We start from the raw sequence: 26,428 nt of genomic DNA, 5'->3' as shown, positions 1-26,428 counted from the left end.
TTTTTAATTTTTATCTCGAAGCTTTTGATGATGGCGTGATATAAACGAAAAGGCACGTTTTTCACTATAGTTTTTCACTATATGTTCAAATAAACCGCCAAGAATTCTTATTTAATATCCTATACAATATTTACCATACAGCTGGTGATTTGGTTTGAAGGCACTTTTTACTCCCTTACCCGGCCAGACCCTTTACGGCGTTCTTTTTAATGCTTGGATGTATATGAGCATACAGCGTGCTTTATATGGAGGAAATAGAAATGAGGTCCAGTTCAGCTTACGGAGTGCAAATAAGAGAAACTGTTTCTGGACTGACTCAATACGTTCTTCATATACGACCATATATGGGCTCCAAACAATGTTACAATATTACAGAATGAGACTTACATATGTGATATATGAAAGCCTTATTGTGTATGGGTCCTGAAAGTTCTGTGAGAAGCATTTGACAAAACTTAACACACTAATTGCCTTATTAATTACAGAGTTGTAGTGTTCTATGAATCTGACTTTACAGTCCAGGACGAGGCCTAGATGTCTGGCTATTTCACATTTTTCAATATTTTGATTTCCAAGACATATTACAATATTTGGTACATGATTTTTTCTGTTAAATGTTATGGAATTGCATTTTTTTACATTCAGTTTTAGTAGATTTTTATTACACCAAGTATGGAATACATGTATTTCGTTTTTGAATGCTTCGATTTCGTTTTCATTTCCAATTTCCGCGAAAAGCTTCATGTCGTCGGCATACACAAGTACATTGATACAATTGAGAACGAAGGAGATGTCATTAACGTACACAATGAAAAGAAGAGGAATAAGATGAGAGTCTAGTGGGACTCCCGAAGTGACTTTTACCGGTTTTGAGAGAGAATTCTGAAAATGAACAATTTGTTCACGATTTGCTAGATAAGAATTGAGCTAGTTTTAGAGTCCTTGTTCCGTTTCAATTTTCTGCAATTTGAAGAGTAGTAATGAAATGTCGATGCGGTCAAATGCTTCACTGAAGTCAGCTTCTACGTGTTTAACATTTTCCATTGCTTTCACTTTCCCACCCGAACACGCAAATAAAAAGTCGTATGAATTATTTTTTCAAACGGCAAATCGAATTACAGAAAAACTAGAGCCAGAAGTGAAATTGCATATCTATGGCGACTTCAATCAAAATGAAGTAGACTCCATTCCCGATAACGATAATGAATGCATTCTACTTCCAGTCGTCGGGGAAAATGAAACCCTTCATTATATATTTGACGAAATTGCACATCTCGGTCTTAATCAAATCAATCACGTAAAAAATTCCCAAAATTATTATTTAGACCTATTATTTACTAACATCACCGACGATTTTTGTGTGAATGAGTCCATGACTCCCCTTTGGAAAAATGAAAAATTTCACACAGCAATTGAATACTCAATCTTTGTACATAACAGACAATTGCCCATCGACTGGGAGTACGAAGAAGTACCGGAATACAACAAGACGAACTTTGAAGCAATCAAATGTAGCCTACAAGCCATAGAATGGCATACTTTATTAAACAGCGAACGAGATGTCAACTTATCCGTACATATTCTTCACGAAATTCTGAATAACATAATATCAGAATTTTTGCCGAAGAAAAGAAGACGAAGAAATTCAACCAGCAAATATCCTATTTGGTATAACGCTCAATTGAGAAATTTAAAGAATAGAAAACAAAAAGCACACAAAAAATACAAAATAGACAAAAGTCATCAAAATTTGCTGGAATATCAGAATATTTCCAAAGAACTAAATTTTGCCATTAAAAGTGCACACGAAGAGTATAATAGAAAGGTAGAAACAGAAGTCAAATCATGTCCGAAGAAATTCTTTAATTACGTAAAGTCTAAGCACAAAAGCAATAACTTTCCATCGCAGATGCATCTCGATGAAGATGTAGGGAATTCTTCGAACGAAATTTGTAATCTCTTTGCAAATTTCTTTCAGGAAGTATATACCACATTTTCCGAAGAAAATCGCGATCGGGACTACTTTTCATTTTTACCGGAATATCCAAATGACATATCGGTAAACTATCGTTCACAACAAGAAATATGCCATGGAACGAAAGGACCTGGACCTGACGGAATAGCACCTGTATTTCTGATGAACCTGGCTGAGGAACTCATCCTTCCCTTATATTGCATTTTCAATATGTCACTACAAACTGGAATATTCCCAGAAAAATGGAAACAATCTTTTTTGGTACCTATCTTTAAATCAGGCGCTAAATCTGACGTACGTAATTATCGTGGAATTGCCATTATCTCTTGCATTCCTAAACTTTTCGAAGCAATAGTGAATGAAAAAGTCTTCCAACAAGTAAAGAATAGAATAACGTGTATGCAACATGGCTTCTTCAAAGGCCGCTCAGCTGCAACTTATCTGTTGACATTTGTGACTTTTATTTTGAATGTAATGGAAAATGGCAAACACGTACAAGCTCTTTACACTGACTTCAGTAAAGCATTTGACCGCATCGACATTCCATTACTACTCTTCAAATTGCAGAAAATTGGAATGGAACAAGGACTCTTAAACTGGCTGAATTCTTATCTAAAAAATCGTGAACAAATTGTTCATTTTCAAAATTCTCTCTCAAATCCAGTAAAAGTCACTTCGGGAGTCCCACAAGGCTCTCATCTTGGTCCTCTTCTTATCATTCTGTACGTTAATGACATCTCCTTCGTTCTCAATTGTATCAATGTACTTGTGTATGCCGACGACATGAAGCTTTTCGCGGAAATTGGAAATGAAAACGAAATCGAAGCATTCAAAAACGAAATACATGTATTCCATACTTGGTGTAATAAAAATCTACTAAAACTGAATGTAAAAAAATGCAACTCCATTACAAAATCATGTACCAAATATTGTAATACGTCTTGGACATCAAAATGTAGAGTAATGTGAAATAGTTAGAAATCTAGGCGTCGTCCTGGACTGTAAACTCACATTCATAGAACACTACAACTCTGTAGTCAATAAGGCAAATAGTGTGTTAAGCTTTGTCGAACGCTTCTCACATAACTTCCAGGACCCATACACAATCAAGCTTTTGTATATCACATACGTAAGGCCCATTCTGGAATACTGTAACATCGTTTGGAACCCGTATATGCTCGTACATGAAGAACGCATTGAGTCAGTCCAGAAACAGTTTCTCCTATTTGCACTCCGTAAGTTGAACTGGACATCATTTCCACTTCCTTCATATGAAGCACGCTGCATGCTCATAAACATCCAAGCACTAAAGGAACGCCGTAAATTTGCAATGCTTTCTTTTGTTAATGATTTAATTTCGCAACGAGTACAATCAGCTGAATTACTAGAAAAAATAAATTTCTATGTACCTGGGCGTCAACTAAGAACACGCAATTTGTTTCTAACCAAAACATCCAGAACAAATTATGCAAACAGCGCTCCTATCAATCGCATGATGCGTATATACAATCAGCACTGCGAATTAATTGACACAACAATGAATAAAAAACAACTAAAAAGAAACATGTACCATAGGAATAATATTTAACTTAAGATAACATTGTAACATTAATATATAAATATGTAGTCTACATTTGTTTGACGAAAATGAATAAATAAATAAAATAAATAAATAAAATAAAAGTCACTAATGCCAACAGATAAGTTGCAGCTGAGCGGCCTTTGAAGAAGCCATGTTGCATACACGTTATTCTGTTCTTCACTTGTTGGAAGACTTTTTCATTCACTATTGCTTCGAAAAGTTTAGGAATATTGCAATTTGTAGTGATATATTGAAAATGCAATGTAAGGGAAGGGTGAGTTCCTCAGCCAGGTACTTCAGGAATAAAGGTGCTGTTCCCTCAGGTATGGCATATTTCTTGTTGTGAAAGATAGCTCACCGATATGACACTTGGATATTCCGATAAAAATGAAAAGTGGTCCCGATCGTGATTTTCTTCGGAATACGTGGTATTTACTTCCTGAAATAAATTTGCAAAGAGATTACAAATTTCGTTTGAAGAATTTTTCACATCTTCATCGAGACGCATCTGCGATGAGAAGATATTGCTTTAGAGCTTAGACTTTACGTAATTAAAGAATTTCTTCGGACATGATTTGACTTCGTTTTCGCCCTTTCTATTATACTCTACACGTGTAATTTTAATTGCAAAATTTAGTTCCTGGGAAATATTCTGATATTCCAGCAAATTTTGATGACTTTTGTCTATTTTGTATTTTTGTGTGTTTTTTAGTTTTCTATTCTTCAAATTTCTTATTTGAATATTAAACCAGATGGGATATTTGCAGGTTGAATTTGTTCGTCTTCTTTTCTTCGGCATAAATTCTGATATTATGTTATTCAGAATTTCGTGAAGAATATGTACTGATAAGTTGACATCTCGTTCGCTGTTTAATAAAGTTTTCCATTCTATACCTTGTAGGCTACGTTTGAAGGTTTCAAAGCTCGTCTTGTTGTATTCCGGTACTTCTTCATACTCCCAGTTGATGGGCAATTATTTCTTACTAGCTGACCCGGCAAACGTTGTTCTGCCATATAAATTATTTCTAGAGAATATTTTGAGTGTTAAATAAAACAAAACTGATAACATATTGTAAGCGTGTTTGAATGATTTAACGATCTACAAAATTATTCGAATGTGATCTAAAAAAAGAGCGAATGGAACGATTTCAAAGGAAATTTGTATGATGCCCCTTGATGCAATGCAATTTCATTAACGTAATGTTTAATCTAAAATGTAAAGAGTGAAATCTAAATATTTTTTGAAGTAAAGTTGAAAAATTAAATAAAGAAAATAAACATTCATTTCGTCCAAATGCTGTCTCGTTGGAGGAAAATACGCGCTTCTCATTTTCAATATGGACGGCTAAATTTAAAACTGCTGGACCTCGTTCATGAATTGGGAAACCAACCATAACCAAACAACTGTAATGGAGCTGATGTACCTATTTGGAACCGTATTAATTAATCGTTGTCATTCGACAGAGGATTATTCACATCGGTTTTCTGTTTTTGGAACACAGCCATATTGTTTCCTTTATCCACGGACTTGCAAATGTATTAAGTGCTCTTCACCGATCAGCAGAACTCAACATTAATACCAACATTGATTATTACTGCCCAACGATTGTCAGAGTCAATGTCTGCGCTGTTGATTTCTGTGAATGATTGCCCGCTATTATCAGTATTTATTCGTTGAAATATTAGATATCCGATATCGCGCCAATGATAAAAATATTAGAAATATTAGATATCGCGCCAATGATAAAATCTCAGGGAAATCGCATTATACATATTCCATCTACCATGCAAGGCGATAAAAGTTTCAAATTATCGCATGGACCATATAACATGCTTGTGGTAACAGTGGTTCATGGTTCATCCGTTTTCGTGGAGAAATTTACTTTTTATCAGATTGGCAGACCCGATAGCAATTTTGAATGGTTGAAATGTGAATGAAAATTTTCACTCGATGTCGTTTAAATACATATAAGACATAGCCCAGACCCTAACTTAGCTTTTTTGCCTTTAAATTTCCTTGAATTTCCACCAAAACTCTATCCATAACATAAAATCATCGTCTGACACAATTTTCGTTCAAGTTTTTTTCACCAATTGCAGAGAATATGTTGCTTTTTCACATCGAACACATATTCGATTAGGAAGAATCAATTTTCATTAAAAAAATATTGTATTGAAAGCGTGTTTATTCCTCCCGAATATCCATTTTGCATTTTTGCTTCACAGTAACGGAACACGGAGCTCAAAGTTGTCTATGTTGAATTGCGTCGCAAGGTTGCCACATTTGCACAACTCGATTGGACTTGAGTCGAGCGGATTACAAAATGCTAAATTGAAATAATTTTGATAATTGTGACTCTGACGCTGTGTCAGCGTTGCTCATGACGTTTCCCAAGTGAATGCATTTGTCGTTTCCCAAGTGAATGTATTCTTTCTCACGCCACTTATGTTGATTGAGTCGTAGGAATCGCAGTCGTCCGCTCTCTACCTTCGCGTACAAGTCGACCATGAATTGTTGGCACAGCTCACGACATCATAGAATGATATCATACGATACACATAAAATCCATCGAGCGCCCTTTTTTGTTTTATTCGTCTGATATAGCTATTTTTGAACATTATTTCAAAATGAGTAATAATGTTCATAATGAATGGAGTACCTTATGTCTAATAGTTGTGTAATATTCGACTTGTCTTTTTTAAAACGGTCGGGCATTTTTCGTCAAAGATATTTCTTTGTGGTCACACATATTCTAGAGCTTGCCGGCGTAGAAATGTTAAAAGTAGAAATCTCAACTAAATACTACAAGTATGATGAAGTAATACTACGATGAGAAGACGAACGTCGGTGCTCTCAAGCAGGTGTTTTATCAGAATCGACGACAATAGCGTGATTGTCATTTTATAAACCGAGTTGCAGTATTTTAATAATCCGTTGGGCTCATTCAAAAATATTTCCAGCTCGTCGGCGATACGCCTGGCTTTTGCTAAATACCAGCTCAATCGGACCTCATTTACTAGTGTCGCACAGCGGTCAAAGTTTTTTGAACACCGAAAAATCACCCAAGGGGGGAGTAAAAGAAATCGCGGTTTTCGAAAAATAAATTTTGTTGCCAAATGTCTTCAAATTGCATGATCGAGATCTACTGTCATCTCGAAAAATTTTTTTGTCAAAATTCGACGCTCTGGGACTTTGTCGTTTTTTTGGAATACGAGGCAAAACGTATGGTTTAAGGTGAAAATCGTCATATCGATTTTTCATACGGAACTCCCTGCTAAATGTTGATTTGCTCGATAAAATACCCTCTGCAAAATATTCGCTCATTCGGACTTCATTTACTATTGTCGCAGATGTCAAAATTTAAGTTTTCTGAAAATCGAAAAATCACCTAAGGGGGGAGTAAAGGAAATCGAGGTTTTCAAAAAACAAATTTTGATGCCAAATGTCTTAGAATTGCATGAAACGTCGAGATTTACTGTCATCTCGAAAAAAAATTTTTGGCAAAAATTGACGCTCTGGGACTTTTTTTTTCGAGATAACAGCAAACCTCGACGTTTCATGCAATTCTAAGACATTTGGCATCAATTTTTTTTTAAGATTCCGAATTCCTTTACTCCCCCTTTGTTTATATTTAGATTTTCATAAAACTTAAATTTTGACATCTGCGACAATAGTAAATGAAGTCCGAATGAGCGAATATTTTGCAGAGGGTATTTTATCGTGCAAATCAACATTTCGCAGGGAGTTCCGTATGAAAAATCGATATGACGAGTTTCATTGGCACCCTAAACCATACGTTTTGCCTCGTGTTCCGAAAAAACGACAAAGTCCCAGAGCGTCGATTTTTGCCAAAAAATTTTTTTTTTCGAAAACCCCGATTTCCTTTACTCGCCCCTTGGGTGATTTTTCGGTTTCCAAAAAAACTCAAACTTTGACCGCTGTGCGACACTAGTAAATGAAGTCCGATTGAGCTGATATTTTGCATAGGGTAGTTTTTCGTGGGAATCAACATTTTCAATCAAGTTCGCTTTGAAAATTCGAAGGTCACTTTTTTCCCATACATCCATTATTCGAAGCAAAATTCAAGAATAAAAATGTATTCAGATTTTTTTCGTGCCACTCTAATTGGTATAAAATATTTAGTAATCGGGATTTTTCGAGATTTTTATATATATAGAAAGGTGAGGCTTCAAGTATCAGTGCGTATTGAATCCTTAAAGTAAAAACATCATTTCTCCCATCACTCCAAAAATGGAAACTTTCGTTCCAACAAAGCCGTTTTTACCGGGAATTCTTTGCATTACTGCAAACAAATGAAGACAGCAGCTAAGATTCTTGTGGAAAGTTACGGCAGGCATGCTCTGTCGAAACCAACATGCAGAGCTTGGTTTCATCGATTCAAAAGTGGTAATTTTGACCTCAAAGATGAGGAGCGCCCCGGTGCACCAAAAAAATTCGAAGATGAAGAATTGTTACTCGATGAAGATCCATGCCGGACACAGAAGAACTTGCAGATATGTTGGGAGTATCACAACAAGTAATTTCACATCGTTTAAAGCAACTCGGAATGATTCAAAAACAAGGCAAGTGGGTCCCATATGAGTTGAAGCCTACCTGGAGATCATCAAATGGGAAATCTTACCCCATCCACCGTATTCACCAGACATCGCTCCCTCCGATTTCCATTTGTTCCGGTCGATGACACATGGTCTGGCTGAGCAGCGATTTTCCTCCTATGATGATACCATAACAGTACTTTGAATAATCTGTGGCTTCTCTTCTTTTTATAATAAAACGTTGAACTTTTCAAAACACGCAGGAAAGTTATTTGTACTTCCAATATAAAGGTCCTCGTGTAAGTATTGGTAAATAGCATGCAGTTTGGGATGAATTCTAAACAAAATTTTAGTTCACTTTGTCTCAATTTTGTGAAAAAAACATACAGAAAAACGGGTTTATATCAACAAAATTCACAACTTTGTCAATGTCTCTGAACACAACACTGTACGTTATTTCATATGTGTGAGTAATCTCCGTGTACGAAACAAAAAAAACTAGCTCACCTGTAGTACATGTCAAACCATGTTGAACTCAAACATCGATACATGCATACGTGATACATGAGAGAGAAAAGAATTCATTTCAGAGGAAGTCACTTCACTATGCAATGAAAGCCATTTGAAGGGGAACAATGACATGAGATTTCGAGTCGTAAAGTGAGATAGCAACTAAACGCTCGAATGATTGTTGAGTCATATTGACGAAGAAACTGCTGGAAAACCCCAAAACTCATTTTCAATTGAATACGAAGACGAATTTCTTCATAGTCCACTGACTATCGTCAGTCAGTACATTATGTCAGATATATACCGGGAATTTGTATGTTGTAATCAGTGTTGCCACATTTAAATCTGTACCAGAGGGGTTGAAAAACTTTCTCATCTGTACTTTTTTTCCAAAAATCTGTACCGTCGAAAATATTCATTGTAGAGAAAAGAACTAATTACAAAAACATACTCATTTCTCTACTACAAATACTACATTTACATTTGCAAGTCATTCGTGTGTTTGATGATGTTTATACATAGTTTTTTTCAGAATCGAGATTGCATACTATCATTTATTAAAATTTTCTAGCTGCCGCCACGATGTTTGATCAAATTTTTTGATCTCAAAATAGCGTTTATAGTATCGTTGTTGAGCCGATTTCGAAGAAAAAAATCAGAAATAAAATCGCTCGATAGTTGCCGAGGAGTGCGGCATTCTAGGAGGTTTCTAGGATTTCACGTTATCGCAGCCTTGAGTGTCGAATCATCAAAATCGAATCCTTTTTTCATTTGCTTGATCAGCTCTACGAAAAAACTGCGAAAAATATCCTTCGAAATGATCTGCCTTTCGCTGTCTATTGTTCTGATAATTTCTTCTGCTGCTATTCCAACCTAAAAACTATTGTCGCTTTTCAAATGATCTTCATATTTAATTGCATTGAACGTTGAAACGACGTAATATTCCTCGCAGATATTAGTGAGAATGATCAAACAAAAATCTTTCAGTTCTTCATGTAGCATCGTGAATTCAGGTTTTTAGCCTGACACAAACGATTCAATCTAGGGCAAAACATACGTCGCAGCGTCCGACGCGAATTCTTTCAGACGATCCTTGTAAGGAATTCCGTCCTTATGAAACTGATCAATCATTGCATTGTAAATGATTTTATGATCAGCAGCGCCGAGCGATACTGCTGCGTAAAAGTCATCATGTACCTCAATGTTGTTTTGTCAAAATTTAAGAAATTTCACACGTGGAAAAAATCTGTACCAATCTGTACTTTTTGAAGAAAATTTGTACTCTGTACCGTACAAAATGTGTACCAAAAATAACGAACAAATTGGTACCATTCCAGATAAATCTGCACGTGTGGCAACACTGGTTGTAATGTAAACTTCCCGCAGAATATTTTTCAATATTTTTGTTAAATTGGTACTATTATCAATGGCCTTAATGACAATTTTGTGCGCAATCACGTCCAGGACAACCATCCACCTTTTCAACTGATGAAAACATCGACATAATGAAAGTAATAGTGCTCGAAAATCGTCATTTAAGTTTGAGAGAGCTAGCCCGTGAATTGAATATTCCTCACTAGGCCGTCCGTCATGTTTTTATTGATATTTTGGGCATGAGCAAAGTCGCAGCACGTCTAGTCAAGTCTAGTCTAGCCAAAGGAGCTCAATTTTCTTCAAATACCATCGAAATCAAGTGGCTTAAGACATGGGGGTATTTGTCGCCACATTTGTTACGCGTTAGCTTGCCATTTGGATTGTGAGTTCAAAACTCAATTTGTGACAATCTTTGTATAGTTATAGAATAACTACATCCACGCCACAATCATCAATGATGGAGATCGATTCACGGTCGGAAACCTAGCCTCTATCCATCCATACAAGTTCTTCTTGCAACATGAAACATCGGGCTGTTGTGCTATTAATAACACAAAAATAATAATATCTGTCTCTGCTGTCCGGCCTATAACTGAACAATGGAACAGAAGCAATACTCTTACGCCTAAATGACTACTGTGTAGTTTACCATACGTATAAATACGATAAACATGTAACATGTACACGATTGAATTTGGCTTTTTACAGCTAAAATGCTAATGAGCCCATATAAATAAACAAAAAATCGAGAACAAGTAAACCGCAGAAATTCACGCGATACTTTTTGAGCAGACTTTGTATACCGCAGATCGTTAGCATACTAAATGAGATATTACTTTTTTTTCAAGCATTTCTGTACAATAAAAGAAACACTATTTTACTTAGCTAATAAACTGGCATGATTTCATATTCAATTCTTCCATTCATTTTAAGAGAAAATTGGGCCACAGCCCCATTTCCTGTGTTTAATATGGAAAAAAATAATGCACAGTCAGAGAGAGAAGAAGCATAAAAGCAGGAACAAAACGCTTAACGCTTCACTACCCAAAAATGATACCCAAAAAGGATACACTTCATTCGATGTTATGGAAAGTAATGTTGCATCAAACTCGCAACGAATGTGTCCAAAATGGCCTTGTCGATCCGCTTACATGGTCATTTTGCATATATCCTTGAGCACTTTTTTCCTCTTTATTTAAAAGATTTTCACCCATAAGCTGGTTTATCTCTACTTCCTGAGCACTGGTATTTCTACCACAAGCTGATAACCGAAAGATTGTTAGACAATTCCGAGAGATAACCCTGAGGGTGCAGTAAAAATATCACACCTCGTTCTAAAGATCCGATGCGGAACACTTTCGAATGTGTATTCGTTACTGGCATCCAATATCGCGTTATTTCACTGCCAGTCAATGAGATGACCCAATAGGTCAAAGATCCATCCAGCGGCAAGTATCACATTAAAAATAGCCGTAAAGGATGGCTGCTTGAAGACCCGAGTCAACGTGCTTCCAGTCTTCCACCCGCTCTCTGTCTCAGCAGCTTATCCGAGATGGCTCCGTTTCGGAGGGACGGAAGTGGAGCATTCACCATTACCAGCTAATGGTATGGTGATTGACGCACCATAAAGATGAAACCGTTATCTGATATTTTCCTGTGTTGCGTTAGCTCCGATATGGAAAAACAACGAAGTTAGAAGAAAAAAATATGATCATAATCTGTTTTTGGCGGAGAAGAAAAATGAAAACACTCATTGAAATTCAAATTTATTCTCGAACGAAATATTTATTTTATTTTGTTGAGAAAAATCATACGATCAAAGGCTCCCAAAAAGACTGCCGTATGGTCTACTGTGTGGAACGTGGTTTTGACAGTCAATGTAGCTCATTCGTCAAAGTGGAAGAATGTAGTGTTATGAAATTTTCAAAAAAAGGCTTAAGGATTGCAATTTTATTTTATTTTATTTTCATATGCTACATTTACATATTACTACATTTTGAGCCCATCTCGGGATTTTTTAATGAAACAAATGTTTTTTTATCAAAGCTGTAATTATTCCTCAACATAGTTTCCTTCGAGGGCAATACACTTGGTATATCGAATTTTCAACATTTCGATTCCCTTTCTGTAGCACGAAGCGTCTAAGTCGAAACATGCTTGTCATCCACTGCCTATCGGACTCAGGAGGGTGGTCATGGACCCACGTTTCATCCATTGTCATAAAACGTCGAAAAAAGTCCACTCGATTACGCTTCAACAACGCCAATGCAGCTGTTGGATCATCAACGCGCGGCTGTTTTTGGTCGACAGTCAGCAAACGCGACACATTGTTTGATCAAAATACGAAATTCCTCTTTTTCCATTTTCTATACGAATGCTCAGATAGTGACTCTTAAACAACTGCAGTTTGTGAACAAATGAACGAAATTTCACGAAACATCACACATAAGCTAGTGACAGATGAACCTCTCGAAATGAATCTTGTTCATTCTTTAGTGCCGCCATCTGTTGAATAATCCCGGGACTTTTCAGCCCATGTAGCTTATGCTATAAACATAGCTGCTGACAACACCATCTATTATCTCATTTAAATTTATTAAAAGAAAATTCAAAACAAACATCTTCATTTTGATAAATTTAAAAACTACAAACAAACTAGCGGCAACGCACTGGCATAAAACTAGAGTAAATAAAATAAATAACTCGAGTGCAAGAGTCAAGACAATTGTGACCAAGATAGTTTCTGGCTGATAAACCGACTAACAGAAATCTGTTCCGGCGAATCGCAAGCCATTTCCGGATTGCTTCGCAAAACAATCTTACAAAGCGAAAAGGAGTCCTGTATTTAGTACCGTGAAAGATTACAACGGAAAGCAATCGAGAAAGCAAAACTTTGAAATGAGTTATACTTAGAGTAAGGCGATCCAGTGCGTATAGTAAATCCATTCGAAAAAAAAACTTTGCTCCGCTTTACTGGGAAAGCCGGAAAACTCGATCCTAATTCCACATTTATCTTTTTTCAGTAGAAAACATGCAAGACATTGAACTCCCAATGAAACACTCATTCGAAATACGAAATAATGAAAGCTAAAGGTGATCGACCCTCGGCAAAACTGTACATCTTTTATCCATTTATACATGCTTGATACGCAATCCAGTTTGCAGTTCGAGAGAACTTTCCTTAGTTTGGATTGCGCAGCAAAAATATAAAAATAAATTTAAAACGAACTACAATATTATCAAAGGTCGATTACCTTTGGCTTCTATTTCTTCCTGCTTTATTAAAGTCTTATTGGGGATTCAATGTCTTGCATGTTTCTGCTGAGAACTGATAAGTGTGGGATTAGGATTCAGTTGTCCGGGTTTCCGAGTAAAATGGAACAAAGTTTTCTTGTAGAACGGATTCACTATACTTACTCCTTACTCCATCGCCTAACGCGTTCTATGTTTAACTAATTTCAAAGTTTTTTCTTGATTGCTTTTCGTTGTCACGTAATCCTTCATGGTGCTAAGATGAAGGATCGGTTTTCTCTTTGCTAGATTGTTTTGCAGAGCAATCCGGAAGCGGCCATACGGTACACCAAAACAGTCTGTCGTCCAGAAATTTACCTGTCCACAATTGGCTGTCTCAATGGATTACATTGGTTGTTTAATTCGTTTCATTAGCATTTGCATTCATGGTTTCATTTCAGTACATCATGCCAGATGATCAGTACAGATGTTACAGATGACAATCGGTCAGTAGCATCAACTAAAAAGAATGAAAAATGTTCAGCGGGAAAATTTAAAATCATAAATTCCCGGTATATTTTCTGACAGAATGTAGGCTCGAATATATTATTTATAAACTGTATGGGGGAATTTTAAGTTCTGAAAATACTCAACTCTCTCAACACTCAACTGACCCTTTCTTTCTAGTTAGATCTCTGGAGTTTTTTTTGTTCCCGATTCCACGATTCCACATTCCACGACTACTGCTCTAGCCTGTAGTCCGTTTATTCATTGGAATTGTTTATTGAATGAAATCGCAATATATATTCTTAACTTTATTCAGGTCAAATTTACTCGCCACGCTGATTGATTGGTCGTAGCTTGATGGTGATATACAAATCGCGTGGGATCGAGCGTTTTTTTTCTGTTCATTCGAAGAGTCACCCGAGAGTATATTTACAGTTTAATTTAATGTGTGTCTTTCATTCCATGGTAATCGCAGGGGAACCACGCTATAGATGCGATCCCTCTGGTGGTGAATGTCGTGTTAACATTTACAAATTATAGATTTTTATTATCAAAATTCGTGCTTTGCAAAAAAGAGCCAATCCATCCTTAATTAGGCCGCCCCAATCATTGATCCATATTTTTTTAAAGATAAAGATGGCCGTCACGTTACTGTTAATGGAGCTCGCTATCGGTAGAAGATAACGGACTTTTTGACGTAGGATTACGTCTTTCGGGAACATATTGGGGTACAAATTGAAAATCGAAAATCGAGCACATCGTGAAAATTGTCCAATTTCAAACGCTTATTGCGCACTCCATAACAATTTTTGACATTGAATAAAATAATATATGTCATGAAACTAACTATCGAACAATTGAAAAATCTCAACCCCTATCCTAACGAAAATACCCACTTCTGAATGATCAAAATTGATGACACAAGCAACGGCTCATGTAGGTACTTACAATTATTGGTCCGTTATTTACTAATGTATTTACGAGATATTTGCATCAATCGATCTGAGCACTCCATAACAATTCATCACAATGAATAAAATAATATATTATATGAATCTAAATATGAAACAAACGAAAAAAATCTCCAAAAGGAAATAGTTCGTCCTGATTGGTCGAAATTGAAGATACGGAGAAATCGGCATTGCAATTACAGCGAAGTAGAGGGAAATTTTTTTCCCACCGAACTGTGTTCACTAACAGAGACATCAAAACCAAACCCGAGGGAAATCGACATTGCAAATTCGGAGACGAATGAATCGTTAGATTTAAAGTCTCCGTAAACAAAGGAAAAGAAGAAGAAGAACATTGCAAATATATGCAAATCGGGGGTATTTTTATAATGCATGTTAGATGAGTGACACGATTATTTCTAGAAAACCAATTTAAATTTGGAACTTCAATGTTGGTTGCTTCGTGAAATTCCATATCAATGACATGTATTGTGAAACATTTAGCACAAGTGTAAGTGTAAAATTGTATATGGTAGCAGTTGTGTTAAAAGTGACTTGAAATATAAAACGATTTTTTTCAACTTTCATAAATGTAAATGTGTGTTCCCGCTCGAGAACGGATCGTTCGGTTTAAGCTGTCTGTTGTGTTCATCTTCACCCAAGGAATGTTGATACGGCGACAAAAATTGGAAAAGTGAAAGAATATTCGAAAAGGTGATTTCCCATATGCTCTACACAACGTATTAGGTACTTTTAGCCCTACAAAAGTTTAATTATCCTACATTACATTGGTGAGTTTTTTTTTTAACCATACATAACACAGGTGCCATCTCGTCCAGGGCAGGATCATCACTCGGTTGTAAACACTGGTGGAGTGAACAAACAATACCCTACAACCAAACAAAACGACCATTTTCAGGGTCATTATCAAAGAGTTTAACGTCAACGCGGTCATGTCTCAGACACAACCCTTCTGTGACTTTTTTTACTTCGTATGCAAGCATCGGCTATGGCTAATACGTGATTTCAACTTGCCACACATCACACGAGCATTTAATCTCTCATTTTAGACCTGTAAACTTGCCACCTAAATCATATGAACTGATGCCTCACGATCATTGTTTGTGGGGTTACGGAAAGTCACTCTTCTATACTAATAAACCAGTAAAACCAGCTTCATTATTGTTATCGAAAGCCTCAAGATAACAATAATGGGCATTATTCCCGAACACACTACATGTGAAAATATTGTGGAGTGAGTACAACCTTATTGAAAATTACACGCAACTGTAAACATTTGGTGGAATTCATACACTTCACGCTCTCGTTTGCGTAAACAGAGCGATTCCTCGTGCTCATCGTAATCGCAGATCATATTCCTTTTCCGATACAACATGTCCACTACTCGCGGATAAACAAAACAAAAAACAACTGACGTTTCTCTTAGAAACAACATTGGAAATGAACACAGGATCATTCTGGTTTTCACTCCACTATCCGGGGCTCTGGCAACCCTATCCCATCCAATGCAAATTGAGCGTAGGCAGCATAAAACAGGGCTCGCGCTTAGGGGGCTCACGTATTGTTTAATGTTTGGAGTCATATATGTTAATATTTGATTACGTTGGATAGTTTTTTTTTGGCAAGCGATGTTTGGATACCCATCCGGAAGCTTTCTTGACGATTTGCAATTCAAATCACAGCCGAAGAATCGCGCGGAGCACTTCATTTTGAATTTTAGGTTATGATTTCTATGCTCATGATTTTCTATGCTGGCTACTGAAAGGCGGCCATCTTAGCAATCCCTTGCCACTATCCACACAGAATTCATTTTTACACGGGAATAGGTGCAAAAAGTGAAGTGAGATGTAAACGTAGTGGGAACGTAAGTGTAAGCGGATACGGGAATCAGGCCCAATGATAAGTAATCGTCTTTTCAATTCACTAGAATGGTACAGAGCTTAAAGCCATCCGCATAAAATAATTTACAGCACTCCAAAAACAAATTCCGAAACATGATTCCTTTGAGGTATGCAAGAGAAATACACAGATCTAGATAATGCCTGAAGTAACGAAATATGGCGCAGAGATGGTGTCGTCGATTTCATCTCAGCACTTGTTAGGGTCAGTACATTTTGCGGGCAACGATGGAAGCAATAGTAGCAATTGTGCAAAAGAACACCCTCCGTCTATTAGATCCAATCTGATTTTCCTGGCGATGTAGATATTATCAACTACCTTTAGTACTGTGCTAGCAGGAAAGAACCATAGCAACGAATTAATATAGAAGAACGTGGGATGTCAATGAAAACATTATCTATTCACACTCCACAAAATAAAAAAGCAGAACAGGAGCAGTGGACTATTTCCAATGTGAAGGTTATCGAGGAAACTATTCCAGTTCCTAATGGGGAAAACTTCTACAGACGAAAATTCTTGTGACTTACATTGATTTACCTATATAAAGGAACCGGGGGGAATATCGGCATGTTAAGATAAACTTTTCTTGTATCTATGTAAACTTGTGTTTTCCAAAACATAAAGCATTTTTCCGCAATTCAGTGTACCGTACTGTTTTCCAAATCAATCTGCTAAATGTTGTACATAAATGTTTTGAAAGTGTTTTTTTTTTTTGGAATAAAAAAAACCAAGCCAGAAAGTTTAACTTTCTGTGGTGCGGTAAAAACAAACTTATGGTGGGGGTAATTCGATCAGGTTATATAATATACGAATCGTATAGGTTTATCGCTCCCGAGAAGAATCATTTTATTCAACTGGGGTCTGCAGGGGGTCTCCGTAGCCACATTCGTTGCGCGTTCGCTTGTACACGATTAAAATTCGGCTCTGTTACAGCTAAAATGCTAATGAGCCTAAAATAAATAAATGGGACAAAAAAAACTAAGATATGCAATCATTTCGAATGTTCGTTAAATTTTGGAAAAGTGAATTCATCCACCTAGAAATGATATCGTGTATTTCTCATACTACAGAACATTCCATATCTCCGAAACCTGTCAAGTAATTTTTTTAACATTCGGCGAATTGATTTCAGCTCATAGACGCGAAGGGAATAGACATGAATAAACAGCTGTATCTAAATCTTTTCACGGTCCGTCCTACTTCCCCTGGCAGTTGTCCGCTCCACCTCATCAGTACTATTATTTCAATCATTTAAGTTTTATTTTTTTTTTTTTTTTTTCAATATTTCCGGTTTGATACTTACCATATCAATTCTATGTTAACTCACATACTCTTGGATTCCTTTTTACGATTTTGAACAGTCGTTATTATTATGAAACGATTCCAATATTATAAAACAACATGTAAGAAGATCTCTTATGACCTGTACCGCAAATGACAGCAAATCTCGACATGCAAAATCTTTCATGCAATTATAAAACATTTTGCATCAAAAAAACAATTTTTGAAAATTCCGATTTCCTGTACTCCTCCTTTGGGTGATTTATTTGTTTAACAAAGCTCAATCTTAACATCTGCAACACTAGTAAATGAAGTCCGATTAAGCTAATATTTTGCATTGGGTATTTTATAATGTAAATCAAAATTTCGCACAAAGTTTCATATGCAAAATCGAGGGGACACTTTTCATTATCACCCTGAACCATACGTTTTGCCTCGTATTCCGAAAAAAGACTATGTACCCAGTGTCGATTTTTGACAAAAATAAATTGATTTCGAGATGACAGTAGATTTCGACGCGTCATGCAATTTTGAGAAATCATTATGGCATAAAAAAAAATTCGAAAAAACCATTTTCATGTAAAAAAAAGGGTCTAATATTTTGCGATAAGGAACAAAACGACAATCTGAGAATCATTTCATCGGTTTGGCATGGAATACCTGATGTCTACATAGAGTTGGCAAGTTGCAGTAGTTGAAAGGAGTGTTGGAGTGTTATACAATTTGAAGTGCAATTTTACCCATAGCAGGAGACTCTTCTGTAACATAGTTCTTTTGCATAGGGATTCCTAACCTCATGTAAACACCATTACATACGAATACACGTTTCTATTATCGATGGTGAATTTTCTTCATAGAACGAAACCACTTTAAAAATTGGTTGGCGTTAGTACTGTTTGAATCACCATCAAACATTTGCTGACGGAAACTAAATAAAGGTCCTAATAATTAGTCTCATGTTCGTTCTGTGCTCATTTGAATACGCAATTCTGATGGAAAACTGCAGAAACCAAAATTCTCACAGTTCCATGAATATTCTAGTCCTCGACCAGCACGCTGATCGTTACTTTGCATTTATGACCAAAATTTATTTCCCTGACCATTGTTATACAAGGAAAAACGTGAAAAGGACCCACACAATAAATACAAAATGCGCTTCGGCCTACCGCTTCTATTTTGATAGTGTGTTCAATGAATAAACGGCATGCTTTTATGCAGAATATGCATAAAGAAAACATAACTCAGAGCTGGCACTAACGAGAAATAACAGACAAAAAATATGTTAAAATAAAACATGATTTCCAATGCCACCCTAGTCTAGCTTCAACCAGCGAGCAGCCAACATTCACTCACAAAAATTTTGCCCGACACGAAGTCTGAAAACGAAATCACTTTGGAAGGTTGTGTATGAGTGTTATGAGTGAATGATCCAACGCAATAGAGCAAATTTGATATTTCTTAAAATTTTTGTACTAAAAACTTGAGGTGGGGGTTCAATGAAATAATGCACGACATTGATTCTCATACCATCAGGTGAAGAGAGTTTGTGTATGATGGAATCACACGTACCAGTTGTTGTTTTTGTGCGTTGTCAATGGTGGTAGAGGAACACATATATAATCGCCTGTGGCCGCAGTGTATACAAACTATGTGTCTAACAACATTCAGCATTCGTTTATAATAGTTTTGTTCAGGATAATAATGACTGAACTATTTGTGATCAAAACCTCTATTCAAACATGTTCACACAAATCAGGAGAAATGATTAAACTACAGTCAATATTGTTCGTAAAATTCCAAAAACGTTTATCCAACTCCAACCTGGGGTGGAAACGTTTATTCGACCATATTTTGATCAGTGTAGCACTAACTAGTAGCTCTAACATTATCAAAGAAGATGATCTTTGTCTGATTGCATTATTTTCTTTTACCAAATAATAAATAGAATTCAATTTTAGACACATTAACAGACTCTTAGAGACTTTTACAACTATTCGATCAGCTTTGTTGATGAGCTTTTAAAAAAGTAGAAGGATCTGAGCCTTGGGGTACGGACGTAGGTTTGACGTAGGACTGTGATTGTTCGGAACAATTGTTTTTTATGTAATTCTTTTCATTGTTCAGAAATTTGTTATTTTGGCTCTTTTAAAACTCCAAATGGGGGCCCTGAAAAGGATCGTTTGTTATATGTACTCATAACCGTCAAATGGCTTGTGTCGAACGAAAAACAAAAATCAGCTTTTCTGCCAGATGCACAACTGTTCAACTAGCTAATTAGAAATGATTTATGAATATCAGTGTGACACATAATGGAGTGGAATGGTAGATGAAGTAGATGTGGATCATGTGAATATATCGTCATTGATTACATTGAATATGAAGAAGAAACAAGAAATGATGACAATACTTACGATTTCGTGATATTTTGAGATAAAATACAAATGATATCATAAAGCTGACATATTTTAAATGGATAGCTATGATTCTTTTTCGATGAAATAATTTTCGTTTGCAGACTATATTTGACGTCATAAACACTGATACTGTGGGCCGTGATAATACCACCTTGGTATCGCTGAAATAACGATTTTCTGAAAAAAAAAATTAGCATTATTCCCGCATACGCTTCACCGTTAAAATAGAATTGAACGGCACATCATTGAACTGCGTTTTACGAGTTAGTGAAACGTTGAAGATAATTATGGGTTTTCAGACAAAATGAACCCCTTTCAAATAGAAATTATGAATGAAAACTAGCTACTCCGTTTCAAATTAATATTGAATGTGAAAGGAAAACTTTTTTTTCATGTGGTAAAATAATCTCTTACAAAAATTGTATTTGAAGATGATTTCATTTTATAGAGTAATTCCAAATGAAATCGACAAATGACAAAACCATGAGTATTTTTGATTCGAATGAAAGTGTGTATTCCGTTTGGGTTAGAGGAAATATGAGTTTTCCACAGCAATCGGGAATTTTTTGACTCAAGCGTAACTTTTGAAAAGGGCGTATCAATTTGAGTAAGAGAAATCTTTGATAATTTATGTCTTAAAAAATATGAGTCGTATCGGAATAGTGTGTTAGAAAGAGTTATAGAGTATTGTTGGCTTAATTTGTGGTGACGGCTATTTTGGATTTGCTTTTTCCATAAATAGCTGTGTTCTACTAGTCAATCCCTTTCATTTGATAACCATATTAATGGGGTTTTGAGAAAATATGTAATCCGCGATTTTTTAGCGGCCGCTATGTTGGATTTTCAAGATCATGAAATACACAGTTTTGTAATGACTGCAAAGATAAAAATGTGTTCCCAATTTAAGATCAATCGGTCAACAATAAGGTGGTCAAATTTCTATTAATGTGATACAGCGCTATAGACAAACATGTTACATACAAACATACAAACATGTTACAGCTAAATAAAACCGTTTCAAAAGTCTAGCATTCAATCAAATCGAGAGTGATAGCCTCTCCTTCGCGGATGCACTTCATTTCGTTTTCACCGTGAAGTGTATTCGGGAATAAGGTCCAATGAATTTCTATGGAATTGCAGCCATCTTATTAGCCCACTCCACCATTTTCATCACTCTTGTTTCTACACATTGACTGGATGTCCAATTTGTTTGATAGAACGGATTATTGCACACAATCTTGTGTTACATACAACATTCACGGGAACCAAGTTGAAAGAGAGAATACATAATACACAATTTACCTTTGCATTCGCTCGCAAAACATATATCATTTATTCGTTAAATTGCTCACTTGTTTTACTATTTCCATTGATGATGTCTCAGACAGAACAAATGATGGATGTATATATTATAACATATATCGTAAGAACAATTCTGCGTTATATGCATTTGCAATCTCTTAACTTTCGTTACATTTTCATAGGGTGACCCGCCTATATAGAAATCAAAACTTAGTACGTCCGTACGTAAAAAAACAATAAAATGGCCGAGATTCAAACTCATTAGAAAGGAACTTCCTGAAGAAATTGACTAATTGTGTAGCAATGGTGATATTGTGTAAAGCAAGACGACATTGTCGTATACCACCATAGATTATATGCCGTCTAGGACCCAACAAACTCTCTTAACCGCAGGTCGCATCTGTCGGAGTCAAATGGCCAACTAAGAAAGATGTGCGTTTGTGTTCCGGGCGCAATGGATGATTTCCAGAGACAGCTACAAGTTACACAGATCCTAATCATAATCTTATCACGACTGTCTGAAGAACGCTTGAACGTTTTCAAATATTTGTTCGATTTCATTTGGCTCAGTTTAACAAGCTGTCGAACAGCAAAAGCTGATTTCAGTAGTCGGTCATGTGTTGTAGAAAAGGCTTCTTTGCGATTGAAAACGTTGCTCTGACGTATTATCCTGCTGAATATCAATGGTTGAACAAAAGCTTCAAGTTGGTCTTATCTTGCATACAACGTATAGCTCAGCATATCGTCTTATTAAGCACTCATTGCTATTGTTCCACCGTTATTCAACTTAGTTTTATTCCAGCTAATGATTGTTTGTTGGGCGCTTTCTAAAATTTTAATGCATTTTAAAATAATATCCCTTGTGATAAACAAGCAAATTGAGTAGAATAATTCCATAGTAAAAACGTTCACTTGAATTGATGTCAAAAAGAAATGTCTTCATTCGGAGCCCATTTTTTCTAGCGAATGGAACTGAATGTTGTTTTTAATGAACTCCCTCTACTGTATATTGAGCATGTGTTCATCGGCAGTTATCGATATCACTTATCAACTCGTTTCTAGAAAAATCTTCTAACATCTCATCAAGATATTCACTACTACATGATTTTTCATCATTCGAGCTTGAAACAGGTGTTTGGTATTTCTTCGTGAACACAAAATCTCTTCATCTCTTTTCTCCATACTATCATCTGAACTATCATGGTGCGCCACATTGTTACATTTTGCCGAAAAACATGTATTGATGTAGGTATCTCATTAAAGAAGTACGCTTCACTTTTTGTTAAAGCATCTGCGTTCTTTGCCGTTCTCTTTCCGAAGAACTCGTTGCTCGACGAATATGTTAAAATTAGCATAGGAATTCGATTTTTGTGGTATACACGGAAAAAGCTATTTGTTTTCATACCTAAACATGGCCAAATAACAGTAACACATAAAAACCTTTTTTCTCATTTGTCGAGTAGAAAGGTAAATGTCCACCTAAATTTATTACCTACTCATATGTCAGCTAATGTAGCCACCTTTCCTAAAGCAGGGGAAGCAGCATACATCAGATAAACAATTTGAAACATCTGAAGTACAGGATCTAACAGCAATACAATATTTTCTTACAAAATGATACTACATTGGTACTTTATAAACCAATTTTAATCGTGTCCAGCAGGTTGTTATCAGATATGCTTCCCCTCTAGTCATTATGGGAGGACACGCGCTTCGGTTTACATAAAAATACCGTTAGCGGATATCGAGGCAAGTTGTTGCATTGACTGCTCAACGAGGCACCACTGAAATCGCAGAATCGCAGAAGATGGTCCCTTCCGGGAATATGATGGCATTTGCTCTTCTCGCATATTATCTTACCAAAGGCATTCAGAAATAGTTATTTACGCGCCACTGGTTTGCAATATGGTATAAGCAGAGCGCAAAAAAATATGCAAATCGGACTTTTTTACTCCATCCACAAGAGTCGAAAAACAGAGAAAATGCGCGTTAAGTGAAAGTGCCCATCATCATTAGCCACACTATCGCGCGACAAAAACAAAAGGATCAGTAAGCTTATCACTCACCCCGCTTTCCAGCTGTGACGTTAAAACCCGATGCTCGATTCCCGATAAATGGCTCTTGTCCGAGAAACTCGGATATCTTTTTCTGCTCACCAGCTGCTTCGATTTCAAACGCAGGAAACACTATGAAAAATAAATGGAACCATTCGATTGTTGGCACTATGGATTCCGGTAGATCGCTCGTTTCAACGCGCTTCCCACGGTAATTGATGCCAATCACGAACAGTGAAAAGTTTAGTCAAACAATGCTGAGAACGAAGTAAACAGCTGTTTGAAGAGGAAAATTATCCCTTCGTCTTCGCGGTTCTGCAAGGGCACTTATGTAATCGCGGCCACTGTGCGGTGTTCGATAAACTAAACAACGGCCAGCTAGTAGAACAAATTGGGAAGCAAATGATTCACCACCCGCACGCCAATTATCAACGGAATTCTCCCGACCGAAAACGACACTACTAAAGCACACTCAATAATTTAACCCGTTGGTAAATGTTTACAATGGAGCTCCCGGCTGGTAGTGCGAATATTTGAGCAAACAAGCTGCCGACAACTTGCTGCTATCACTCGGGCAAGGAGTGGATTTCTGTGTTTGCACAATCCAACCACTACTACACACAGCAGACACGATGCTCTAAATCAAATTATTTCAGTCCCCGAGCTATTCGCCCCGTTATCTTTCCACCAGGATCTGATGCAGAAAAACGCGCGGGCGGCAAAGCTAAGTCTGTTCCTGCAATTCCCTTGTTGGCGCGGATCTCCGCAGCGATTTTCCCGAGGTAAGAACTGCACGCGCAAACGTCTCGATGTATACTGAGCTTCGGGCTGCGGTGTTTGGAAACTGACTGTTTTTCGCCAATGCTGCTACGGTACGCAGCATAAACATGGAGCCGAACCATTCCCGAGCCAAGGCCGATGAACGCGAAAATTCAAAACATATGACCCGGCGAAACAACATCCCAAGAGGGACCGGCTCAGATAGGGCACGCTCATGGGTCACGGCGAGGTGGAGAAGGATGGGGAAAACATTGAATGAAATTTTTCTAGGATTTGATTTTCAATGTTATTCCAGCGTTTTCAATGGGTGAGTATGAGCGTGGGCGTTCGTAAAGCTCCTGCTACAAGTGTGGTGGAGACGCAAAGTATCCGGTACCGTGCGGTATCTTCGAGTGGCAGAAAAAGAAAAGAAAGGCCTGCGCATCTGTATAGCCGAATTCGGATACTCAAATTTATTTTCCAACGCTCCTAACACTTTGCTGAAATTAGATTTAGAAATGTAGGCTTTCGCTCAAGACGTGGATAACCTTGGCTCTGGATTTCCAATTTTGGAAAATAGTGGTTTCTCGTTGTCTGTTTTAGTCTGTTTCAAAATTAGTTACATCTGTTTTGATTTCAATCCTTTCGTTTTGTATTTATAACACCATAAACAAGCTTATGGAACATACGTTGAAAAAGTTGGATAAAACATTTGTTTAAGTTGATGTGATCCGTGGAAACAATTTGAAATCTCGAATTGTTAAGATGTAAATATGCTAACGAACAACAAAAACTGAGAATAACTAAACTCATCATCAGGACTCTAATCGAAATCCGAAGAACAGAAGAACAGTATCGTGTACGAGCACGTCTGCTGGTCACGCATTCCATCTGCATACAATTCGCTCCCCAGGCAACAACAGACTGCCGCCTCCGGATAAACAATGAGTGTCGTTATTATGCTACAAGCTGCCCGGACAGTGAAATCCCTGCGGGATACCCTCCTACTAATTGATGCGGTTTTCTCTGTGGATGATTTCGCACGGCATGTCTTTACGACCACAATTTGTCTAGTTTTCTCGTCATCACCCAGCATCAAGCACGGTAGGAAAATGAAGCTGCACTCATTTACCGAAAGACCACCACATACTTCTATCACAACATGTACTATGGGGACGTCTTACCTTGTGATTAATATAATTTCGTGGTTATACACATTTATATCACATACTCAGGTTGATTCATGAACAGATAAACTTTAAATATTCAGTCGTCAGCAGAAAGCGAACCATCTGTACAAAGTGCAATTGTGGTATCACTCCATCACATTTACGTTCCGTTTGAAACAACGCTTCAATTTATATTCTAGTGTATTTGTATTGGTAACTATCATACACTGAATGATTTTCATATGTGTGTGTGCAAGCGTTGAGCCTCAACAATTTTTTCTGTTTTTTTTCAAGTGTCAAGTTTCTATAAGACCAGTTACGTTTTCATTTGTTTTTAGTTAGTTTGATTAATAAATCTGGAAAATGCCGAAGGGAAAAGTGCTCACGGATAGAAAAAAAAACGATGCTTTTCACCAAGAAAATGTTGGAATTAGAGAAATTGCTCGTCGGATTGGATGATCCCATCAAGTAATTCTCAACTATTTGACGAATCCTCAGGAATATGGTAAAAAGAAGAGAGCTCCACGTAAATCGAAGCTCTTTGACTAGGATAAGCGGGAATTAGTTAGAACATCTTCGAATACTTCAAAATCGTCTATGCAAATAAAGCAATATTTCAATTGAAATGTTACTCGGGAGACAATTCGTCAAGTTTTGATAAAGAATGCTCCCATAAAGAGGGTTTGAAAGGTTAAAGCTCCTCATCTTACACCATCTCACATCGGAAGACATTTGAGTTTTGCCAAAGCTCACATGAACCGACAGTGGGACATGGTATATTGTGACAAAGAAAGTTCATTAAAGAATACTTTTTGCTGTATACCATAACGAAAAGTTCTTCAA

General features: G+C 36.8%; 1 protein-coding gene across 2 annotated transcripts in view; it reads right to left on the bottom strand.

The window, feature by feature from the left end:
* LOC129767750 (synaptotagmin-5) overlaps window positions 1–25,726 on the bottom strand; it is a 54,423-nt gene extending 28,697 nt beyond the window's left edge. The window contains exon 1 of one of the 2 annotated variants that reach the window (XM_055768929.1): window positions 25,601–25,726. The gene's annotated coding sequence lies outside the window, so the exon portion shown is untranslated. Of the gene's footprint in view, window positions 1–23,669; window positions 24,461–25,600 lie in introns of those variants that run through there. The other variant, XM_055768927.1, reaches the window with a different exon arrangement.
* Between the last annotated feature and the right edge of the window lie 702 nt (window positions 25,727–26,428).

Source organism: Toxorhynchites rutilus, chromosome 2 (genome assembly GCF_029784135.1).
Source record: "Toxorhynchites rutilus septentrionalis strain SRP chromosome 2, ASM2978413v1, whole genome shotgun sequence".
Classification (NCBI taxonomy): Eukaryota; Metazoa; Arthropoda; class Insecta; order Diptera; family Culicidae; genus Toxorhynchites; species Toxorhynchites rutilus.
The sequence above is the reverse complement of the archived record's forward strand: the minus strand, read 5'-3'. Positions and strand labels throughout refer to the sequence as shown.